Genomic DNA, 23,432 nt, shown 5'->3' on the forward strand with positions numbered 1-23,432 from the left:
CAATGAGTTACCCTGGCAGCCTCTTAGGGCCCCAGCCCCCATTGCAAGCCACTTCCCATCACTACATGCAAATATCCTACCCTAATGCTCATGGAACCATAAATCTCAAAATCACAAAAGATAAACCATAATAAAATCATCAAATATGCATAAAAGCATCAAATCTCGATGAGAAAACATCCATAGAAAATCATGAACACAATAGCTCTCTATTGGCAACTGAAGTATCACTGATAATCAAGTATCCAATGGTTCTCAATAACCAAAATATATATCTCAATCACACTGATCGAAGACTCCAAAAATGGTTGAGTCAAACATGTCACAACATGACATCATCAAGAATAAATGCACATTTTAGTCCCATCATGGCGACTAGAAAATAATCAAGGATAACTGATCGATGACCAAAATAATGGTTAAGTCAAGTGTCTCATACATAAGAATCTCAACTATAACAATTAGTAATCACATCCAATACATAGAGCATTCCATCACATAACAATGGTTGGGTTTGTAAAGATCGAGATTAAACACATCATCATGACATCACAATCACATAACCCCCAAGCCTCTGGTAGATGTCCTATATTGGTCAACACTAGTCAACCCAAAACCAAAAACAATAGCATAAAGAATACACAATGCAAACACATGTTTTGGTTTTGCTAAATTTGAAATTTGAATTTAAATGTGGAGGTTTCAGTTTACCTTTTCCAATCTAGATATCAAGTGGAGAAATTTCATGTTATACCTAACCCATGTATTTGTTTGATAGATAAAAGTTTCTCCCCAAAACCATTAGACTCAATTTTCTAATTGATCTAATAATATTTTTTTTATGTAAACTTTTTTTGAAATGACATTTCCAATGAATTCAATATTATCAACAGAATTTGTGTATTTCAAAACTTTGACTCATAACACATTCTAATAATTAACCTTAATTAAACTAAATTTAATTAAGTTAATTATTAATATCTCTTCATTTGTTAATAATTGATAAATTCATATTTTAAATCAATGATCTTTTTAAAAACATAACCCATTAATTCAATCTTTTAAATATAATAATTATTTATAAATTAATAATAATATATATATACATACATACATACATATATATATATATATATATATATATATATATAAAATTACATTTAATAATTAATAACAATGCAACATTAAAAAAAAATTTGAAATTCATATTCAAATATCATATGAAATAACATTTCAAATAAAACTTTTTATAATTTAAAACCAAACTTAATCATAATGCGATTTATTAAAATCGCACGGGCCACCAATGCAACCACACCGGAGGTACACTGCGGTCGCAAGTACCCTGCGATCTCACAAGCTTGCGGTGGGTGGGGTATGGAATACGCGCTTGCCCAGCATCCTAATGAATACATTTTTTTTTTTTAAATGCTTTTTGATACAACATTTTTAATAACGTTTTCCCAAAATGAAATTGCAAATCGCAATGCGTTGAAATGAGTATTTACTGCGATAATTCGCTCAACTTCCAATTAATTATATATATATATATGCATATGTATATGTGTGTGTGTGTGTGTGTGTGTGTGTGTGTGTGTGTGTGTGTGTGTGTGTATGTATATAAATATATGCAAAATTTTAGACGGTATATATTTATATGCTAAAATGCAGATCTGAATTGTATATATATATTTTCACAAAGAATATATATAATTTTATGAGTTTCCTATAAATATTTACTCTCTAAATTTTCTCAATAATTTTCTACTGAATCTGGCTACAATTCAACCCTAGCCTCATATTCTTTTCAGATCCATGCATATAAATATTCTCAAATAAATTTTAACTACCCATATTGAGAATGCACAATAAATTATGAAATTCCTCAGAAGACATATGGAAGACACGAAGAAGATAGGGAATGCATGATGCGGAAATAGCATAAGTATAACCACAAGAATCTACCCGGATTCTGATGCTAAATCGGTCTTCCTCAGAAAACTCGCAAAGCAAGCTCCTCCCTTCTTTAGAGTTCTCGAGTCGTCCAATGCTCCAATTTGCACTCCAACTGCTATGTCTAAGCTTCTATGAATGCCTGAATATAAAGAGCTTTCAGGAAACATCTAAAGTGCTTCTAGAAACAGCTAGAAGGTGTCACCCACTAAGGATAGGTCTTTTCCAACCTTCAAGATGAGCCATAGGGTTGTAGAAACAATGTGCTTAATTGATGCACTAACCCCCGTGTTGTTGACACTTGAGAAATAGAAAAGTGCGTTAACTCCCATGCAAGCTTATAACTCCAATTCACTTTTTATATAATTTCTATTTAAATCTTTATGAATTTCATTTTAATTTTTATCACTTTCATTTTAATTTTTATAACTTTTATTATTATTATTTATTTACTACTTTATTATTATTAATTTTAATTTCTAATTTTCTTTTATTTAATTCTTTTTTCTCAATTAATTCCCATTCAATTAATTATAATCAAAATATCAGATAACATGATATTTAATATTAATTTCCTCAAATAATTAATTTATTAATTAAATCTATTTATTAAGACTTAATTAATAGAAAATTCACCATAGACCTCCAAAATAAAATATGAAAACCCATCATAGAGCAAATCACTCAAAATTAGTCTAAAGGGTTAAAAATCATGAATTATGTCATCTGACACATTCGGTGGGTAATATATCTAGATACTTGTCCTACCTCACTAGGACAATTGGCTTAAAGGTTTGGGATTTGGACTCGAGAATTTATCTCCCTTCTCTTATCATTGAGATAGTATAATAGGGTATGCTCATCCTGGCAATTCAGGGAAGTCGATACCTAGTACCTACAACCTGTAGAAAAACCATGCACGTACATACAATATATATAATGCTAAGCTAAATAGACAATGGCAGGAAGTGGTGCATCTTGTAGATCCTGACTAAGCAGGTGACTATGACTCCCTCCCTTAACCACATCAGAAATGCTATACAATAAGAAAACACACACACCATACACATGCAAGTATGGGGTAAGTATCTATAATAAAACACATAAGATAATAACCATCCGACTAATCATCAACAATAGCTGAAAACAATATAATGATCATCATGTATGCATGAAATGTAAAGTCTAAATGATCTCATCATATAACCACTGAATCCATAACATAATGTTTGATAGTCTCAAAACAATACCACTTATCCATCAACATAATACTAGTCCATCAAAGTCTGATAATAATAGCAACAATAAGTCTAGAAAAGATGTGAATGAGGGTAGGCACTACATCCACCCTCCCTTAGGTTAGGCTTACTCTTGGAAGTCTACAAACAAGTAGGGATATAATTCTCGCAATCTAGCTGCATCCTCCCAAGTAGCTGAAGAATCATCAGTAGGGTCCCATTGGACCCTTACCTGCTCGATGGTTCAACCCCTGAAGGTCAACCCCCACTGCTCTAGAATACGAACCGACTCCAAAGCTAGATGCCCGTCCTCTACCTGCAATGCATTCCAATCAAGAACGTGTACAATATTAGGTATATACTGCCGAAGCACTGAAACATGGAAAACATCATGAATGCGAGCTACGCTAGGTGGTAGAGAAAGGAGGTAAGCAGTCGGGCCAATCCTCTCTAGAATCTCAAATGGTCCCACAAAGCGAGGTGCTAGCTTAGAACCCTTTTCGTATTAGATCAGACTCTTTCACGGTCACACTCTCAAGAAAAACTTATCTCCCACAAAAAATTGCTTATCAGTCCTATGAGCATCGACATACTTCTTTTGCCTATCCTGTGCCGTAGTCAAATGCTCATGGATACGCACCACCTGTTGCTCCATATCATGAAGCATCTCAGGACCCAATAGGATGTGATCCTCAAGACTGTCCCAACTCAATGGTGTACGACAGGGACGTCCATCTAATGCCTGAAATGGTGCCATGCCAATAGAACTATGATACCCATTTTTGTAAGAAAACTCCACTAGGTAGAGATAATCCTCCCAATGTGTCTGCCTATCCATCACATACATCCATAACATATCCTCCAAAACCTGATTCACCCTCTCTATCTGACCATCAGTCTTTGGATGATATGCCAAACTGAAGTTTAACTATGCTCCAAGCTCATGCTGCAGCGATGTCCATAATGCAGATGTGAATACAAGATCCCTGTCAGAAATGATCTTTCTAGGAATACCATGTAATCTCACAATGTCACGCATGAAGACATTAGCTACAGAAACTACTGTGTAGGAAGACTTGATCGATGAGAAATGTGCCACCTTAGTTAATCGATCAATGGTAACCATGATAGCATCATGACGTCGAACTGTCATAGGTAATCCTACTATAAAATCCATGGAGATAATATCCCACTTCCAAGAAAGAATGAGATTAGGCTGCAAAAGTCTAGCTGGGTACTGATGTTTTGCCTTAACTCTCTGACACTCAAGGCACCTAGCCGCAAAATTAGCAATATCTCGCTTCATCCCAGACCAAAAGAACAAACATTTCAAATCAGCATGCATCTTCTTGACACCTGGATGTGCTGAGTAAGGTGTATGATGGGTTTCTGCTAGTATCAAGGTGCGAAGCTCATCCAAAAATGGCACATAAATCCTCCCCAAATGTCTCAAAAGACCATCTGATTCTCGAACATAACTTGCAAACTTACCTTCCAGAGATCTTCCTGAATCAATCTCTCTGCACACTTCCTGATACCAAGAATCTATAGGAAGTGCCTAAAGAATCTGACTCCTCAAATCCACTCTAAGAGTCATTGATGATACCAGATGTCTCCTGCGACTCAAAGCATCTGCCACCACATTCTTCTTACCTTGAAGGTACTTAACCTAAAAATCATACTCACATAGAAACTACATCCATCACCTCTGGTGAGCATTTAAATTAGGCTGAGTGAAAATGTATTGAAGACTACGATGATCGCTATGTAGCTCAAATCTATGCCCCAACAAGAAATGTCTCCGTCTTGTCAAAGCATGAACTACTGCTACTAACTCAAGATCATGCATAGGGTAATTTAACTCATGATCCTTGATCTTGCATGATTCATACGTAATCACCCGCCCATTTTGCATCAACATTGCCCCAATCCCTTCAAGAGAAGCATCTGTACATACCATAAAATCACCTTTCGGATCAGGTACAGCTAAAATCGGTGCACTGGTCAAAAGTTCCTTGAGCTTTTGAAAAGCTTCCTCACATTTCTTGGTCCACACAAACTTCTTTCCTTTCCTCTGAAGAGAAGTGATAGGATGTGCTATCCTAGAGAAGTTCTAGACAAATCTGCGATAATAACCGGCTAAACCCATGAAACTACGAATCTCTAACACATTAGTCAGTGTAAGCCAATCTATTATTGCCTGAGTCTTTACAAGATCCACTGAAATACCATCACCTGAAATAACATGCCCTAAATACTGAATCTTTGACTTGAAGAATTCACACTTAGCTGCATTGGCATAAAGCTGATTGTCTCTCAAACACTGCAATACCAACTGTAGGTGTTCCTCATGCTCCTCCTAAGTCTTAGAATATATGAATATGTCATCAAGAAACATGAGTACAAACCTGTCTAGATAAGATCAAAACACACCATTCATCAAACTCATGAAAAATGATGGAACGTTAGTCAATCCAAATGGTACCACTGTGAACTCATAATGCCCATAGCGAGTTTGAAAAGTAGTCTTGTGAATATCTGCTTCCTTAATGCAAAGCTGGTGGTTTCCTGACTTAAGGTCAATCTTGGAGAATACTGTAGCTCCCTTGATCTAATCAAATAAGTCATCAATCCTAGGCAAAGGATACCTATTCTTAATAGTCACCTTATTCAACTATTTGTAGTCAATACAAAGGCACAAAGAACCGTCTTTCTTCTTCACAAAGAGCACTGGAGCTCCCCATGGTGATACACTAGGTCAAATGCTCCCTTTGGCCAAAAGTTCCTCTAGCTGAAGACGTAGCTCACCCAATTCTTGTGTCATCATGCGATAAGGAGTTTTAGAGATAGGCTCTGCTCCAGGAATCAGATCAATACTAAAGTCAATGTCCCTCTTTGGAGGCATGCCTGGAATCTCCCTTGGAAAAACATCTGCGTACTCCTACAAAATCGGATGATCTAAAGTCTCCCTCATGGAATCTTCCTCATTAAGATCATTTACCATAACAACAAATATCTGACATCCCTTATGGAAATTTTGCTTCAATTTCATAGCAAAAATCATCTGCAAAGATATAGGCCTTGGTATCCCAACTATCTTCACATCATTCCCTTGGTCATCTTGGCACATAATAATCTTCTTCCTGCAATCTATACTGGCTCTATGAGATCCAAGCCAGTCCATGCCTAAAACCACATCATAGGAACCAAGGGATATGACTCAAAGATCCACTGCAGTATCAAAGCTTCCTAAGCTAAGCCCGCAATTATGAACTACAAAGTCTGTGGAGACCTTAATACCCGAGGCTAGTTCCACTTGCCAACCATGATCTTGCTTTACCGCATCCAGCTTACACTTAGAAACTATAGATGGTGAAATAAATGAATCTGTAGCTCTTGAATCAAACAATACTAAAATAGATATACCTCTAATCGTACCTGTGGTCTCAACCACTATTCCCTGATGATCTGCTTGACGGTGATCAACTGCTGCAAAAACTCTATGAGCTCTACCTGCATCACCCACTATAGGCTCTGAAACTATAGGTCTAGGTCCTGGAAACTGAGGTACTCACTGTGGACACTGAGCTGCATAATGTCCAATCTGACCACATGAAAAACATTCTGTATTTCTGCCAGATCCTCTACCCATAGGTGGTACATTTGATTGCTGACGACTATTCTTGCTAAAAAAAGATTGGCTACTCTGACTTGGCTTATTGGACTGATTGTATCTATTGCATTGAGCATTGCAGTTGTTCTTGGTGTTAGAACCTTTTCCACCACCTTGAGCTTGAGAATTTGAGCCCTTCTGTTGATGTGTCTGCTGAGACTGTTGCTGATACTGTTTCCCCTTAGAGAAAGAAAACTTCTTGTTACCACCTAAATTGTAGTTGCCTTTAGATCCTGGTGCTGCTGGCGCTCCTACAAAACCACCTTGACCAAGGTTGACATGTTGCTCAACAAGGATTTCTCGATGTACCGCATCCTTGAGGGTTTTTGGCTCAAATACCTTGACACCCCCAATTATACGGTTGTTCAAACCCCTAATAAAGTGTTGTGTCAACTGAGCTGAATTTTCACTGAATCCTGAAAAAGACATGAGCTCATAAAACTTACACTCATACTTGGTCACTGACAAAGTGTACTATCTAAGATTATGAAATTCATTAGCCCTTTGCTATTTCCATTCCTCTAGTAGGAATCGTTCACAAAAACTCTCTAGGAATAACTCCCATGTAACACTGCTCATATCAATTCCTAGCTTCTTCTCCTCTGTTGTCCACCAAGTGGCCCCAAAATTCTCTAGATTAGTGATCGTAAATCTTGCCTTAACATTGCTGTCAAACTCTTGCATGGAAAAAATCCTATCGAGGGAAATAAGCCACTGCTCAGCCACATAACGAAAACCTTGCCCATTGAAAGGCTTAACCTTGGATCTTGAAAGATCCTTCATCTAAGTGGACATAATGGACCTCTGACGATCCTTTTGAGGACTTCTAGATCTGGGTCTATGCTCTTGTTCTGTTTGGCGCACTTTGGGCTGTTCTTGAATAGGAGGTAGACGTTCTAGAATAGTCTGCATCATCTATCTCAAACCGACCTCTTCAGACTTAGCTTGGTCCTCTCTACGACTCTCTTCCTACTACCTACTAGAGTGCTCTTTCCTGCTCTCTACATGAGCCGATCCCTCATTGGCAGACTCATGGACATTGATAGCTCTGCCATGACCATGGCCTCTACCTCAGCCTCTACCATGACCTCTAACAAAAGACCTAGTCCCAGATACCATCCTACAATAGTACAAGGTACTAAGTTAAGTTCTATGTTTAGGTTTTAAGTAAATTTTTAGTTTTGAAACGAACTGTTGAAGTATGAAAAATATTCAAGTAACAATTTGAGTTCTGTTTCAGCTCACCTAGTTTCAAGTTGAACAGATACACTTAATAGTTCCAAGTTCTAGTTGTTCCAAAATACCTAGAGCTCCCAATTTAGAAACTCGGGCTCTGATACCAAATGTAATGCCCCACCAAGGGATCAAAAGAATTAACCTAGAATTTCACTAAGTTTAGTAGCATTTTTTTTTTCTTTCATGAAAGTAAATACCACGTATAACTTATGCACAATAACGGAAGCAATAGGAATGTCCATCCGAAAGTCAACATATCATACATAACAGATTACATTCTTTAAAGATCCCCTAACGTTGAATTACATACATGAATCCATCTAGTAAAACATCCACATAAAATAACAATGATAAGTCCAATGTTTATACATTACATTTCAAATACTCAATCATCCACTGTACATGTCACAGGGTATGACAAGCTCAAAAGAATATACATACATAAAATAAGGTACATCTTCCTATTCTAATCCATGATACATAAAAGTAAAGATAATCACATGATATACATGATACATCATCATAGAAGACATATACATCCATCATAAAGATCAAACATAATAAACTAAGTGCACGGTTCCTCCCAACTATTAATAGCATCATTAGACTATCGTGGATCTTAGCCATCCCTCCGTGCGTAACATCCTAAATCACCGAAGAGATCATCGGTATAAACATAGTAGGAATGTCACTCCTAACAACATCATATGTAGAAAGTAATCTAACATAAGATAAAAACATCTAACATATGCTAATCATCAATGAAAATGATACATTTCCACCATCATGAAGGACGCATTAGCCACGATGTCTCAATGAATCTCAAATGATAAGAGTGGAAAATACACTACCACCCGACCGCATGGTACCTAAGTGGTCCACTCCCACCGTGCTGAGGAGATAATCTCAAGTTCCAAATAGGCTATCAAAATCACATAGCACAAATCTCTATAATTCTAGGAATCTTAAAAGTATACTAACTCAAAGGTTCCAAACACAAAATCTGACATCTAATTCCCAGAGGCACACAATGACATGTAGGAACCTACTATGCAAGTGAGAAAGCATCATCACAATTATCACGTACAAGTTACCCTGGCAGTTAGCTAAACTCCACGGGTCCATACTGATCTCATGCGGCCACTAGTATCCTCTCATACTGATGAGGCATACTACGGAATGCAAGATCGCAACCATGCATTCTCACTACTCCCATCCTAGCCTGTACAAGCACTCAAGGGTTGGGAGAGAAAAAAACACTTATCTTTTTAGGTTCATTCAGTTAGTATTAGGTGTGAATGTTATCACTTATTAGTCCAACTTACAATGAGTTACCTTGGCAGCCTCTTAGGGCCCCGACCCCCATTGCAAGCCACTTCCCGTCACTACATGCAGATATCCTACCCTAATGCTCATGGAACCATAAATCTCAAAATCACAAAAGATAAACCATAATAAAATCATCAAATATGCATAAAAGCATCAAATCTTGATGAGCAAACATCCATAGAAAATCATGAACACAACAGCTCTCTATTGGCAACTGAAGTATCACTGATAATCAAGTATACAATGGTTCTCAATAACCAAAACATATCTCAATCATAATGATTGAAGACTCCAAAAATGGTTGAGTCAAACATGTCACAACATGACATCATCAAGAATAAATCCACATTTTAGTCCCATCATGGCGACTAGAAAATAATCAAGGATAACTGATCGATGACCAAAATAATGGTTAAGTCAAGTGTCTCATACATAAGAATCTCAACTATAACAATCAATAATCGCATCCAATACATAGAGCATTCCATCACATAACCATGGTTGGGTTTATAAAGATTGAGATTAAACACATCACCATGACATCACAATCACATAACCCCCAAGCCTCTGGTAGATGTCCTATACTGGTCAACACTAGTCAACCCAAAACCCAAAACAATAGCATAAAGAATACAGAATGCAAACACATGTTTTGGTTTTGCTAAATTTCAAATTTGAATTTAAATGTGGAGGTTTCAGTTTACGTTTTCCAATCTAGATATCAAGTGGAGAAATTTCATGTTATACCTAACCCATGTATTTGTTTGATACATAAAAGTTTCTCCCCAAAACCATTAGACTCAATTTTCTAATTGATCTAATAATATTTTGTTTATGTAAACTTTGTTTGAAATGACATTTCCAATGAATTCAATATTATCAACAAAATTTGCATATTTCAAAACGTTAACTCATAACACGTTCTAATAATTAATCTTAATTAAACTAAATTTAATTAAGTTAATTATTAATATCTCTTCATTTATTAATAATTGATAAATTCATATTTTAAATCAATGATCTTTTTAAAAACATAACCCATTAATTCAATCGTTTAAATATAATAATAATTTATAAATTAATAATAATATATATATATACATATATACTTATATACATACATACATACATACATACATACATACATACATACATACATACATACATACATACATACATATATATATATATATATATATATATATATATATATATATATATATATATATATATATATATATATATATATATATATATATATATATATATATATATATATATATATATATATATATAATTACATTTAATAATTAATAACAATGCAACATTAAAAACAAAATCAAAATTCATATTCAAATATCATATGAAATAACATTTCAAATAAAACTTTTAATAATTTAAAACCAAGCTTAATCATAATGCGATTTATTAAAATCGCGCGGGCCACCAATGCAATCGCACTGCAGGTACACTGTAGTCGCAGGTACCCTGCAATCTCGCAAGCCTGCGATGGGTGGGGTATGGAATACCTGCCCACCCAACATCATAATGAATACATTTTTTTTTAAAACATTTTTTGATACAACATTTTTAATAACGTTTTCCCAAAAGTAATTGCAAATCGCAATGCATTTAAATGAGTATTTACTGCGATAATTCGCTTGACTTCCAATTAATTATATATATATATATATATATATATATATATATATATATATATATATATATATATATATATATATATATATATATATATATATATATATATATATATATATATATATATATATATATATATATATATATATATATATGTGCATATGTGTGTGTGTGTCTCTCTCTCTCTCTCTCTATATATATATGTGCATATGTATATATATATATATGTGCATATGTGTATATATATATATATATATATATGTATATGTGTGTGTGTGTGTGTGTGTGTGTAGATATATGCAAAATTTTAGACAGTATATATTTATATGCGAAAATGCAGATCTAAATTTTATATATATATTTTTTTCACAAAAAATGTATATAATTTTATGAGTTTCCTATAAATATTTACTCTCTAAATTTTCTCAATAATTTTCTACTAAATCTGGCTACAATTCAACCCTAGCCCCGTATTCTTTTCAGATCTATGCATATAAAGATTCTCAAATAAATTTTAGCTACCCATATTGAGAATGCACAATAAATTATGAAATTCCTCAGAAGACATATGGAAGACACGAAGAAGATAGGGAATGCATGATGCGAAAATAGCATAAGTATAATCACAAGAATCTACCCGAATTCTGATGCTAAATCGCTCTTCCTCATAAAACCCGCAGAGCAAGCTCCTCCCTTCTTCAGAGTTCTTGAGTCCTTCAATGCTCCAATTTGCACCCCAACCGCTATGTCTAAGCCTCTATGAATGCCTGAATATAAAGAGCTTTCAAGAAACATCTAGAGTGCTTCTAGAAATAGCTAGAAGGTGTCACCCACTAAGCATTGGTCTTTTCCAACCTTCAAGATGAGCCATAGGGTTGTAGATACCATGTGCTTAATTGATGCACTAACCCCCATGTTGTTGACACTTGAGAAATAGAAAAGTGCGTTAACTCCCATGCAAGCTTATAACTCCAATTCACTTTTTATATAATTTCTATTTAAATCTTTATGACTTTCATTTTAATTTTTATAACTTTTATTATTATTATTTGTTTACTACTTTATTATTATTTTATTATTATTATTAATATTAATTTCTAATTTTTTTAATTTAATTCTTTTTCCTCAATTAATTCCCATTCAATTAATTATAATCAAAATATCAAATAACATGATATTATATATTAATTTCCTCAAATAATTAATTTATTAATTAAAACTATTTATTAAGACTTAATTAATAGAAAATTCACCATAGACCTGCAAAATAAAATATGAAAACCCATCATAAAGAAAATCACTCAAAATCAGTCTAAAGGGTTAAAAATCATGAATTATGTCATCCGACACATTCGGTGGGTAAAATATCCAGATACTTGTCCTACCTCACTAGGACAATTGGCTTAAAGGTTTGGGATTTGAACTTGAGAATTTATCTCCCTTCTCTTATCATTGAGATAGTATAATAGGCTACGCTCATCCTGGCAATTCAGGGAAGTCGATACCTGGTACTTGCAACCTGCAGAAAAACCATGCATGTACATATTATATATATATATATATATATATATATATAATGCTAAGCTAAACAGACAATGGCAGGAAGTGGTGCATTGTGTAGATCCTGACTAAGCAGGTGACTATGACTCCCTTCCTTAACCACATTAGAAACACCATACAATAAGAAAACAAACACACACCATACACATGCAAGTATGGGGTAAGTATCCATAATAAAACACATAAGGTAATAACCATCCAACTAATCATCAACAATAGTTGAAAATAATATAATGATCATCATGTATGCATGAAATGTAAAGTCTAAATGATCTCATCATATAACCACTGAATCCATAACATAATGTCTGATAGTCTCAAAACAATACCACTAATCCATCAACATAATACTGGTCCATCAAAGTCTGATAATAATAGAAACAATAAGTCTAGAAAAGATGTGAACGAGGGTAGGCACTACAATAAGAAACTTTCATAAAAATCCAACAACATATTTATCATCAAACAAGGTTTTTAATATTCATTTCTTCTTTTCTTTTTTCCTTTTTTGAAGATGAAGGGTAACAGGCACATCGTGACTATCTTTGGCATCTTGTGGCTCTTCTGGTTCTGATCTTACATCATGATTCTTCCACTTATTTTTTGGAGGACAAGGCTGATGTGCCCTTGCAATAAGAAATAAAAGGGTTTAATTCTAAACATTTTTTTTAATGTTACAAGTTTTTCATTAATCTATAGAACATAACGAGGGATTTTTCTTTACCTAATAGTGCCATGCCATCTATTGTTACATTTTGTTCAGCCACAATCTAAACATGCTCAATATCATGCTTTGCATACTCAACAATTATCACATAAAGGTTACACCAATTGCAATTTAAGATGTTAAAATGTATTAATAATTACATGATTAATTTTCAATAGAAATTGAATATGTAGCTATATCATTGTGGTGCATGTAGAGGTCTTCATCATGTGTAGGATCTGTGCCTTTGTCATCATGAGTTATATCTATGCCGGGAGGAGTAGCCTATAGTGAAATTTTCATGTGCACATTGTTATCATTGTTAAAAATTAACATCAGATAGATTATTTCTCATGAAGTTCTTAATTATTTTTATTATTCATTAGACATATGTACCTATGTGTCAAATAGTGCACTAGATTCTTCTACACTTGTTTGACCATTGGAATCTATGTGGTGGTGGGAAACCACTACTTTGTAGCCTTGCTTGAAGCCAATTTCTTTGTCTTCTTCTATAGGCATAAGATTAAATTCAATGCTCTACATTTCTTGCATGATATCATCGATAATTAATGTATTGCTTACTTGCAATTTTATATTAAAAAATTGATAGGAAATTTCATTTACTGCTACTTAAAAGGCATGAGTTAATTTTCATAAATCCACCAAAGCCAAGATGGTGTTGACCAACCTTCTCTTTCCTAGCTTTTGTCGCCTTCAATGTGTCCTACAACCTATATATGTAAACTTTAAAATATGTTAGAAATATGTTCTAAGATTATACAAATCCACAATCACACTTCTAGAAATATGCAAGATTATATAAATACTACCACATACCTTTTTTTTGTTGGGTGGTGGGTTAATTCCTTTATTCCTTAGTCTCTTCTCTTTTGCATCTTCAATGATTTCATTCCACTATAGTTGTGGCACTTAGGAGGACACTTTTACTTTGAGTTGACCTTTAGAACCTTGTTGTTCTGGTCTCTCATAGTCTTTAGATGTTTGTAAGCTTTTTTAGAAGTTGGGCTCTGTTCAAAATATTTTGACCAAACAACTCTTCCATAGTTTTTTGAGTTAAGCTTTTAATTTAGGGGCTTGTGCAATCTAGCTTTTAACAAAAAAACAAATTGTTACATAAAAAAATTAGTTCAAGCTATGTACGTTGAATATATTTCAACAAATGGATGAAAGAAAAAATGTAGCAACCAATTATATCAATCTACATACCCTATACATAATGTGGGCCCAAACATATTTAATGTTAAATCATAAAAAGTATCATAAAAAATATCATTTCTTGCAAAATCATCACAAGATAATTAGTCAAAAATGAGTTATAAATAAGTAAAATACAATTACACTCAAAATAATTGCAATTTTAAAGTACCCAAAAACTTAGCCAATTTTAAGGGAATCATATCTTTCTCAACCATCAACAGTGATGCCTCCAACAATCCAGTAGAAGTAACATGGGCTACTCCAAGAAAGGCTAGTAAATTATCACCAATACTGGTATCAGTTTTATCACCATGATAAGGTGTACCTATCCCTATACAAAGATAATCAATGTCATACTATAACCAAATGAACAAGAAAGTACAAATATGATCATAATTAACACATAACAATATGTAGCGAAAGAAAGATTGACTAGCCCTAGTTGTAGTAGGTGTGGATGTTTGCATGCTCCTTATTGCCAATCCTACAATCGACAATCTTAGAGTGTTGCCTGGCCTCGTGGAAGTAGGCATATGAAAATCATTAGCACTTGAAAAATAATCATATATATATATATATATATATATATATATAAAATTTATTTTTCATGTCCCTTATTTTCCATTAGTAGAATTTAATAATAAATAATAAATAAAAGTGGCATCACTATCGGGAGAAACTCTCGACCCATGATCTTTGGATACATATCTGTCATCACCATCTTTAGCACACAAAAATATAGTCACACACACACACACACACACACACAAATATATATATATATAATAAATAATAAATAATAACTTAAAATAATATATAAGTAGAATTTAATAATAAATAATAACTTAAAATGACATCACTATCAAGAGAAAATCTCCACCCATGATCTTTGGATACATATATGTTGTCATCATCTTCAACACACAAAAATATAGTCACATGTATGGAGATTTAATTAATAGATCAAACTTGGCACTCAGATTTAATCATAGACTAAAGTTATAGATGCAAGTTCTTAATGACATAGGATAGTCTAGGCATTATTATCATGCATGTAGGCAAGTTGATTTCATGTTATAATAAGGTTAGAAGCAAATTCAAAGGGTGGTCAATGATTGGTCAAACATTAGGAGTTGACCAAAAATAATCATTTTCAAGTTTCATAAATATTTTACATATTTGAATGTTGTTTGGTAGGCATTGCGAAATTTTTGTGTTAAGATCATGTAAAAATTGTAAAATTGTAAAAATTGCAATAAAAGTTGTCATGCAACTTTTCTTGCAAAAATCTAGAAGTCCAACAGTCAAAGCAGATCAAACATGAATAGGTGAAGTTGTAAGGTGAAAGGGAAGGATATATATTGCTTATCTTCCACCTGTAAGAGGTTAATATGAGCTATGTAAGGATTTGGAGTGAATAATATAGATCATTTGGAGTGAATTTATGCACAGTCAGCATGTGTCTTTCCTTATTTGGTTGCAAGGTGACAATAAGTGAAAAAGTCCATTCTTAGAAAGTTTTATCTTTGCTCTTAAATGAAGGAAATGACTGTTTTGTTTGAATATGATAAGGTAATAATTAGTTTTGAATATTTCTTTATTTGTTGTTTACGCTAGACTGCGATAAGGGTTTGTATGGACATTTTCTATTTATCACTCATTTACATGGAATTGGTGATTCTTATGTTTCTTTTATGATGGAAGGAAGTCTAGCATGAATGCTGATGCACCTATTACCATTGGACTATTGACAAAATATCACAACTTCCTAGTTTAGATAGTAAATTTTGCATACTATCGATGTATAGTACCATTTTTTTGGTTTCATATTTCATTATATTGAGTGAGGGAGAATGAGAGAGTTTTATATGGTGTCTTAGGCTACCATTTTGTTGGTTCACTGTATAATACTATTCCTTTTGGTGGATTTGGCCAAGAATCACCATCTTATCTATTGATTGCATGCAATAACAGTGACGCGACATCTTTGGGAAAAATGTGACAGAGGTTGGTCTGAAGTTTGCATGGATGTTTGAGAATCCATTGGAAGTGTTGGTAGTAGGGATGTTGAAGGTTTGAGATTGGTTTCTCAAGATAACCATGAAACCCTTACTATGAAAAGGGTTTACAAAATTCACTATCCCTTATGATGATTGAGATTGAAATCACATACCTATAGGACCTATACCGGTACCCTCGTCAGGTGGAACAACTCAGTGTGGTCTAAAAAAATCTTGTAACAAAACATACATATTGTGATTTATGATCCATAAACTAATAGTATAAAACATATAGTTTTATTTAACTATTTTCTTAGCTAAAGACTCATTTTTCTTACTTCCAGATAGCGTGCTCTATGACACAATTCATTTCTTGTGGCCTTTTTCTCTTCTATTGGATTTGCATCCATCACAAGCCTAAGAATTTGTAGACTGATGGTCTTGGGGGTCTTTTTACATAGGGTTTCAGAGTCACTAGTATATGCAATGTCATCATTGCATAATATTGTGACTGTCATATCAAGAAGTAATTCCTCTTATGCAATTTGTTCTTTTCCCTTTCCCTATGAATCAAATTGTGACAAAAAATATTAGCAAAAAAATCAAAACAAGTCAAAAACCTTCATGAAAGTAACATAATAATATGACATTTTCTAAAATTACAATTGCATAAAATTTTCTACAAAAGGTTTACCTATACTAGAGAAGAGGTGGGAGCAACATCTAGGAGGTCTAAATTGCTGATCAGGTGTTAAAACATGGATTTTTTTCCAAAGTAACCATATCTATCATTTTTGGCATGTTAAATTATTCAATAAAGGGTACCTAAAAAGGTTATATTTTTTTTTAGTATTTTGGAAGTCTTAAAAATTATGCATTTTAGAAACTTGCTGGAGACCTAATTGGCATAGCTTGTGCATTTTCTAGTTTATGACTAGAGTGAGGCTTTGGAAGGGAAGAACTAGTTGAATCACCTTATAGTTGATATTTTAAGACCATTCATACTATATTGAATGATAGTATAGGTCTTCAATAATCATCTAGGTGTTGGAGGCCTTAAAGATCATTTTATTACATTGAAACTTGTGGATTTTTTCTTTTTCCTTACTCTTGCTGATTCGGTCTTCATCCCACCATAACATACACATGCACACACACACATGTGTGCACACGCACGTGTGCACACACACACATGCACACAAATACCTCTACATATGTGATTTTTTTACCTCATTTAACTAAATTTACTTTCAAATGAAAATTTAGGAACTAAAATATTGGAATCATACAAAGGAATCATGGAGGAAAGTCAAACAAGTAAGCAAATGATTGTTGAAGGCATAGACATTAATGATAGGAAGCATCAACTATCATGAATGAATATGGAATTTGATGGTTCTTCCTTTGTATTTTCTATGTTGATGATGGAAAGTAGCAATTACCTTCACACTATTGTTCATGGTTTGTGAAATTATATATGACCTACTCTCATTTTTTATTATTTATTATCAAAGGAGATATATGGTTACCTTTTATTTGAATAAAAACCATGATTTTAATTATGGTTTGAACATTTTGAATGTGCAATAAGGAATCTATTAAGTCAGAGAAATAATGGAGGGAAGTGATATGAGAAACTTGGGAAGAGACCATTCATCTTCCACAATGAGTGGGAAGATGCATTCACTAGTTTGCATATGATTCAATGGAATAATATGAGGCAAGAAGGAGCCCTAGTTTCTCTTTCAAAAGTTAGGTCCTCCATTTATGATGTTGGAAAGCTTAAAATGGGCAATCATTGATGTCACTTGATCTCATAAAGAAATACTGTCCAAAATCTTGAGAAATAATATGGAGCTTTGGAAAGATTCTTTCAAAAAGAACATAAATAAATTCATTATTACTGGTCAACCTAGTGTTGGAAAAATTTCAATTGTTGAAGGACTTGCTTAAAACATATTATACAAGGAGTTGTTCCTAAACTACTTATAAACTAAAAATTTGTCTCAGTAGATATGGATGCATTTATTGTAGGAACTAAATCCTATAGAGATTTTGAAATGATTGAAAATAGTATAAAGAAAAGTTATAGTATTGAATGATCACGTTGTTACTTCTATTGAAAATACACCAAATCTCAAGTCAGAAGGAGGATATATTGGGGATTATATCAGAATGATATATGAAATAGTGTGCAATTATTCTAATGAAAAACTAGAAAAATTGGAGTTAGAATTGGTAGAAAGTAAGATTAGATTTCTCTGAGTGGTTATAGCTCATAATTGTAAATCTAAAGATGCTATATCAGAAGCCAATAGGACTTTCAAACTTGATTCAAGAAAATGAATGGATATGCATATTATGGAGAAAATAGATGATATTAATGAGTTTTAGGGCTAAAAGTTGTTTCAAATAATGGTCACATCAACATCAAAACCCATAGCAACATTATTTTCTTCCTTACTTTATTAATGTGAGAAAGAGAACTTCAAATACATCCATTAGAAATTCCTAAATAGAAAACATTCTTGAAGATTATAGAATAAATCATTATCCAAAAAAATATCCCTCTCTATGATTCCCAATACAAATATTTATCATGAAGAGGGCTCATTAATGGAAGATGGAAATAGAATAACCAAATTCAAATAGAGAGAGGAATGGAGACATACCAAGCCAATATTAGAAATGAAGAAACAATAGATATGCAAAGGATAAAGAGGATGATGGTAGTCTTGCAATTCAACTCATATATGAGGAAGCATCCAGATTAGAACCAATCTCTATAGTCTAATAGGTTAAATCAATTAAAACTTTCAGATATAATGAAGATGCAAGAAAAAGTCAAAAATTAATATTAAATGGTACATAAGATGTCCAAGTCCAAGTGCACCTACAAAACCAATATCAAGTGTATTTTAGACATTTTTGAGCTCTTGTATCCTAGGTTTATCATCTTTTCTCATTCAATATTTCTCTTAATTTGATTATTGTGTTCTTGATTTGCATTTTTAATTCTTTCTATTTTCTAACATTCTAGTGTCTACCAATGTAACAAAGTCATGGGAACTAGTGGCAATAATAACATTCCATTGCAACTGATAAGAGCATTGTGCAGAGAATATGGCTTTATTTTATACCATGAAGGCATAGGCCCATTTTATTATCATAGTTCAGGGCACTTTTTTGGTTTAGTAAACACTTCAAAATCTTAGACATGGATAGCTCTTTATGAAATCCAATTGAGAAATTGGGCAATATGAACAATGTCTAAATCATCATAATTGATGGCCAAAGTAAAATTTACCTTGAATCCTTACCCTAAAATTAAGCAAGTTGCAAACAAAAATTACATTCAACCCTTACAACGAAAATAAAAAATACCTTTAACCCTTACATTGAAATTAAAAAAGCAAATAGAATAGGAGGAGACCTTACCTTGAAAGCAAGTTCCAAATAGAAGAGGATATGGAGAATAAAAATGAATCCATCAAACTTACATTGATGGCATGGAAAATCTATTAATTGGTCATGCTTAAAGCATCCTGCTCACACTTTTCCGCATGATATGAAATGAAGTTTCACTTTTACTTTGATTTTTTTATATCACTAACAATGTTAAAAGTTTGACTCCAAACTTAAATGTCGTCAAAATTTTGATGTTTTCAGGATCATTTTTTTTTAAAAATGAATTTGACAAGCCAAATTGGCCTATCGTCAAAAATCAATGTTGAAAATTACCCCCAAATGTACGAATATAAGCATCCCTCTCTAAAAAAAATTGATATGCTAAAAAAATCAATGAGGTAAAACACCATAAGGTCAAAGTAAGCCGAAATATTAAACGATTAGTTAGTTTGATAATCTAAAGTTGAAAGGAAGATAAAAAATTCAAATAGCCATAAATCAAACCCTTCATTATGTAGGTTGTGATTTCAACACTAAAGCCTAAAATAGAGGAACTAATTTTATTTCCTTGCTTCCCAAATTTTTTCATCCTTTGCTGATGCATCTATAGTCAGGATTGTATTTTATTATTGTATACATAAAAAATCACTTATTTTATGTATTTACAAGAGTAATTTAAATAAATATATTTTTCTACACATATTAAATCATGTAGTTTAATATTCCCATAACCGTTAGACTTCCTTCAAATTTAAAAACTAACTCAATAAATTTGAGACTATCCAATAGATTTGACCATCCGATACATCTCAACCATTAAACATGTTGTATCATCATTATTTGAGACCCTTGGTGATATCTTTTCACATTAATTAATGAGGGAGAGCCATGGGTGAAATGTCATGCACCAACACAAGAATAGGCCCTATGTGCCCCTACATCAATGAAACCCAATTATATCACTGAAAATAGGGGATTGTAATCTTTATATTTCACCAATGAAAGTAACACCTTAGATACTCAACACTCCAAAACTTGTGCTCCACCCTAATCTAGCCCTTGCACTAGCCTTCGAGAAGAAAATACGATCTCATTAGGAGAAACACAATAGAGAAATGAAACTCTAGGATCAAATAAACAAATTTATCACATTTTCTTCTTAATTCTCTTTGTTTTTTGTTTACATCAATCCATTCCTTTTTTAGAGAATTGTTGATATTCTACATAAGTTGATCCACATAGCCTATGAACTATAGATGATTAGGTGCTAAAATGAAAGAGAAATATAGTAGATTCCATAATCAAACAACCCCAAGCTTTCAATAATTGCCCACAAATTTAAAAATATAAATATATCAATGGTAGGGTATTTATTAAATGTTCCTATTACACCATACATTTGTAAGAAAAATCTAAAAAAGAAACTAATAATCATTGGTTACTAAGTGGGATCTTACTATTTCAATTGGCTAGCCACAAATAAGTTAAATGTGATTCCAAACTGACATGTCAAGTCATTTTCCACTTTTGATATTAGTTTTTTTGTAGAGTAAACATATTTGATGAGTACATTTCATAGGAAACCCTCCAACTATCATGATTTACAAGGTGGTGGGAGTTTAACATTTTATCAACAATTTTTTTATAGTAATAAATTAAAAAAGTGAATGTAGAGGGAGGTGTTTAAGTAACTATAAGTGTGCTTAAGGAAAAATTAGGGTCCTCCACATCTATGTTTGTAACTATACATGATTAAGGCATTGCTATAGTACACCTATGTTCTCATTGAATTGTTGATCAATGGTCTAGAATTCATTGGTTTTTCTCTTATAATACAAATGAATTTGAATGGTCCCACCCCATGAAATACTATTTTACATCCACCAAGTTGGTAAAGTTTCTACACGTTTGATTTCTCCACTTTTCAACTTCAAATATTTAACCCAATTTCATGCAATGATATGTAATGGAAAAGAGCGATGTCTATTTTCTTAAATTTTTTATTAACATTCAAAATGTTTTCTTATCATAGTTGTTGGCTTATGGTGGAAATTAGACAATTTAAATATGTGCTTCTTTCAAATTATTTTGTATCAACTTTTTAAATTGTATTCATAATTAATTCCAAAAGCAACATGTATTCAACATTGATTTTGGAAATTATACTTATGAATATGTGTAGAAACTCTACCAATAATTCAAGGAAAAAATGTCAATTTGTGTTTATTTAAATATATTTACATTACAATTGCTTTTGTATTTATTATAAACAATTGTATATAAATTAAGTTGATTTAAGAGAACTACTAATTAATATCTATAGAGTACTATTTTTGAGAAAAATGGGTACACATAATGTCCTTAACAAATTCATATATGTCATCAATAGTTAAATAGGGAACACAAGTTGATCTTAGGAAAAGAGATGGTATGGTTTTAATTTCTTTCATGGAGAGAAAGATATTCAAAATCATAGGCTTTGATACTAGGTAGTGTAATTGGCACTAAGCTTAGGATATTGATTATGTTTCTTGTTCTTATATTGAAGAGGCAATGATGAATCTAGTGTTTGGCCCAAGTTTTACTTATGCAGGAAAATGAAAGATGATCAAACAAATCTTAGTCATTCAAGACATAAATTAAAAAATTGATTGCTACACAAACATACTTGGGGCAAGTAAATTATGTCTATTCTTTTAGTATTATTCTTTGAGTTGACAACATATTAAGCTTTAAAAAATTGGGTTTTCATAGTATAGTTAGAATGTAGTTTGCACTTGCTCATGAAATTTAGTTATTTACAAAAAGAACATAAGGTAGATATTTTAGAGTTTGAAAGGGAAAGGCACTATATTTATAAAATAGATGTGAAAATTATTTTATGAAATATTCAATTTTTTTCATACATCTTGACATTGGTCCATTTAGCAAAGGATTGTGCTTGTAAATGGAAGTCTCAATGAATAAGTGACAATTTTTTTTAAAGATAGGTAGACATGAATATAGAGAGATTGAAGAGATAGGAAAGAGAGGGATTTTGAAACATGTGAGTTAAAATGATAAATGTAGATAAAGACATGAAAAGCTACACATTTATATTTGGTGTGAGAATCTAATGAGCTAAAAAGGAGCTTAAACATCATTATCTAACTTATATGAAATTATTTTAAAGATTCTCTAAATGAATAAATTTATGAAATGAAACCTACAATATAACTATTCTAACTTTATTTAGCTAAATGGTTGAATATTTTATGTCACATTCACTAACTAACTCTAACTTCTTTTTAAATTAATTATATATGTTAAATTTTTAATTTTATTTTTATGTTTAAAAAAAAATTAAAGTTACAATATAAGAATAAAATAAAATTTAGGACTATAATAATGTCTGTTTTTTAAGAAATAAGATTAAAAATGATAAGAAGAAATAAAAAATAATGTGGTTA

This window comes from Cupressus sempervirens, chromosome 8 (genome assembly GCF_028749045.1).
Source record: "Cupressus sempervirens isolate cs-2001-9-10 chromosome 8, ASM2874904v1, whole genome shotgun sequence".
NCBI lineage: Eukaryota > Viridiplantae > Streptophyta > Pinopsida > Cupressales > Cupressaceae > Cupressus > Cupressus sempervirens.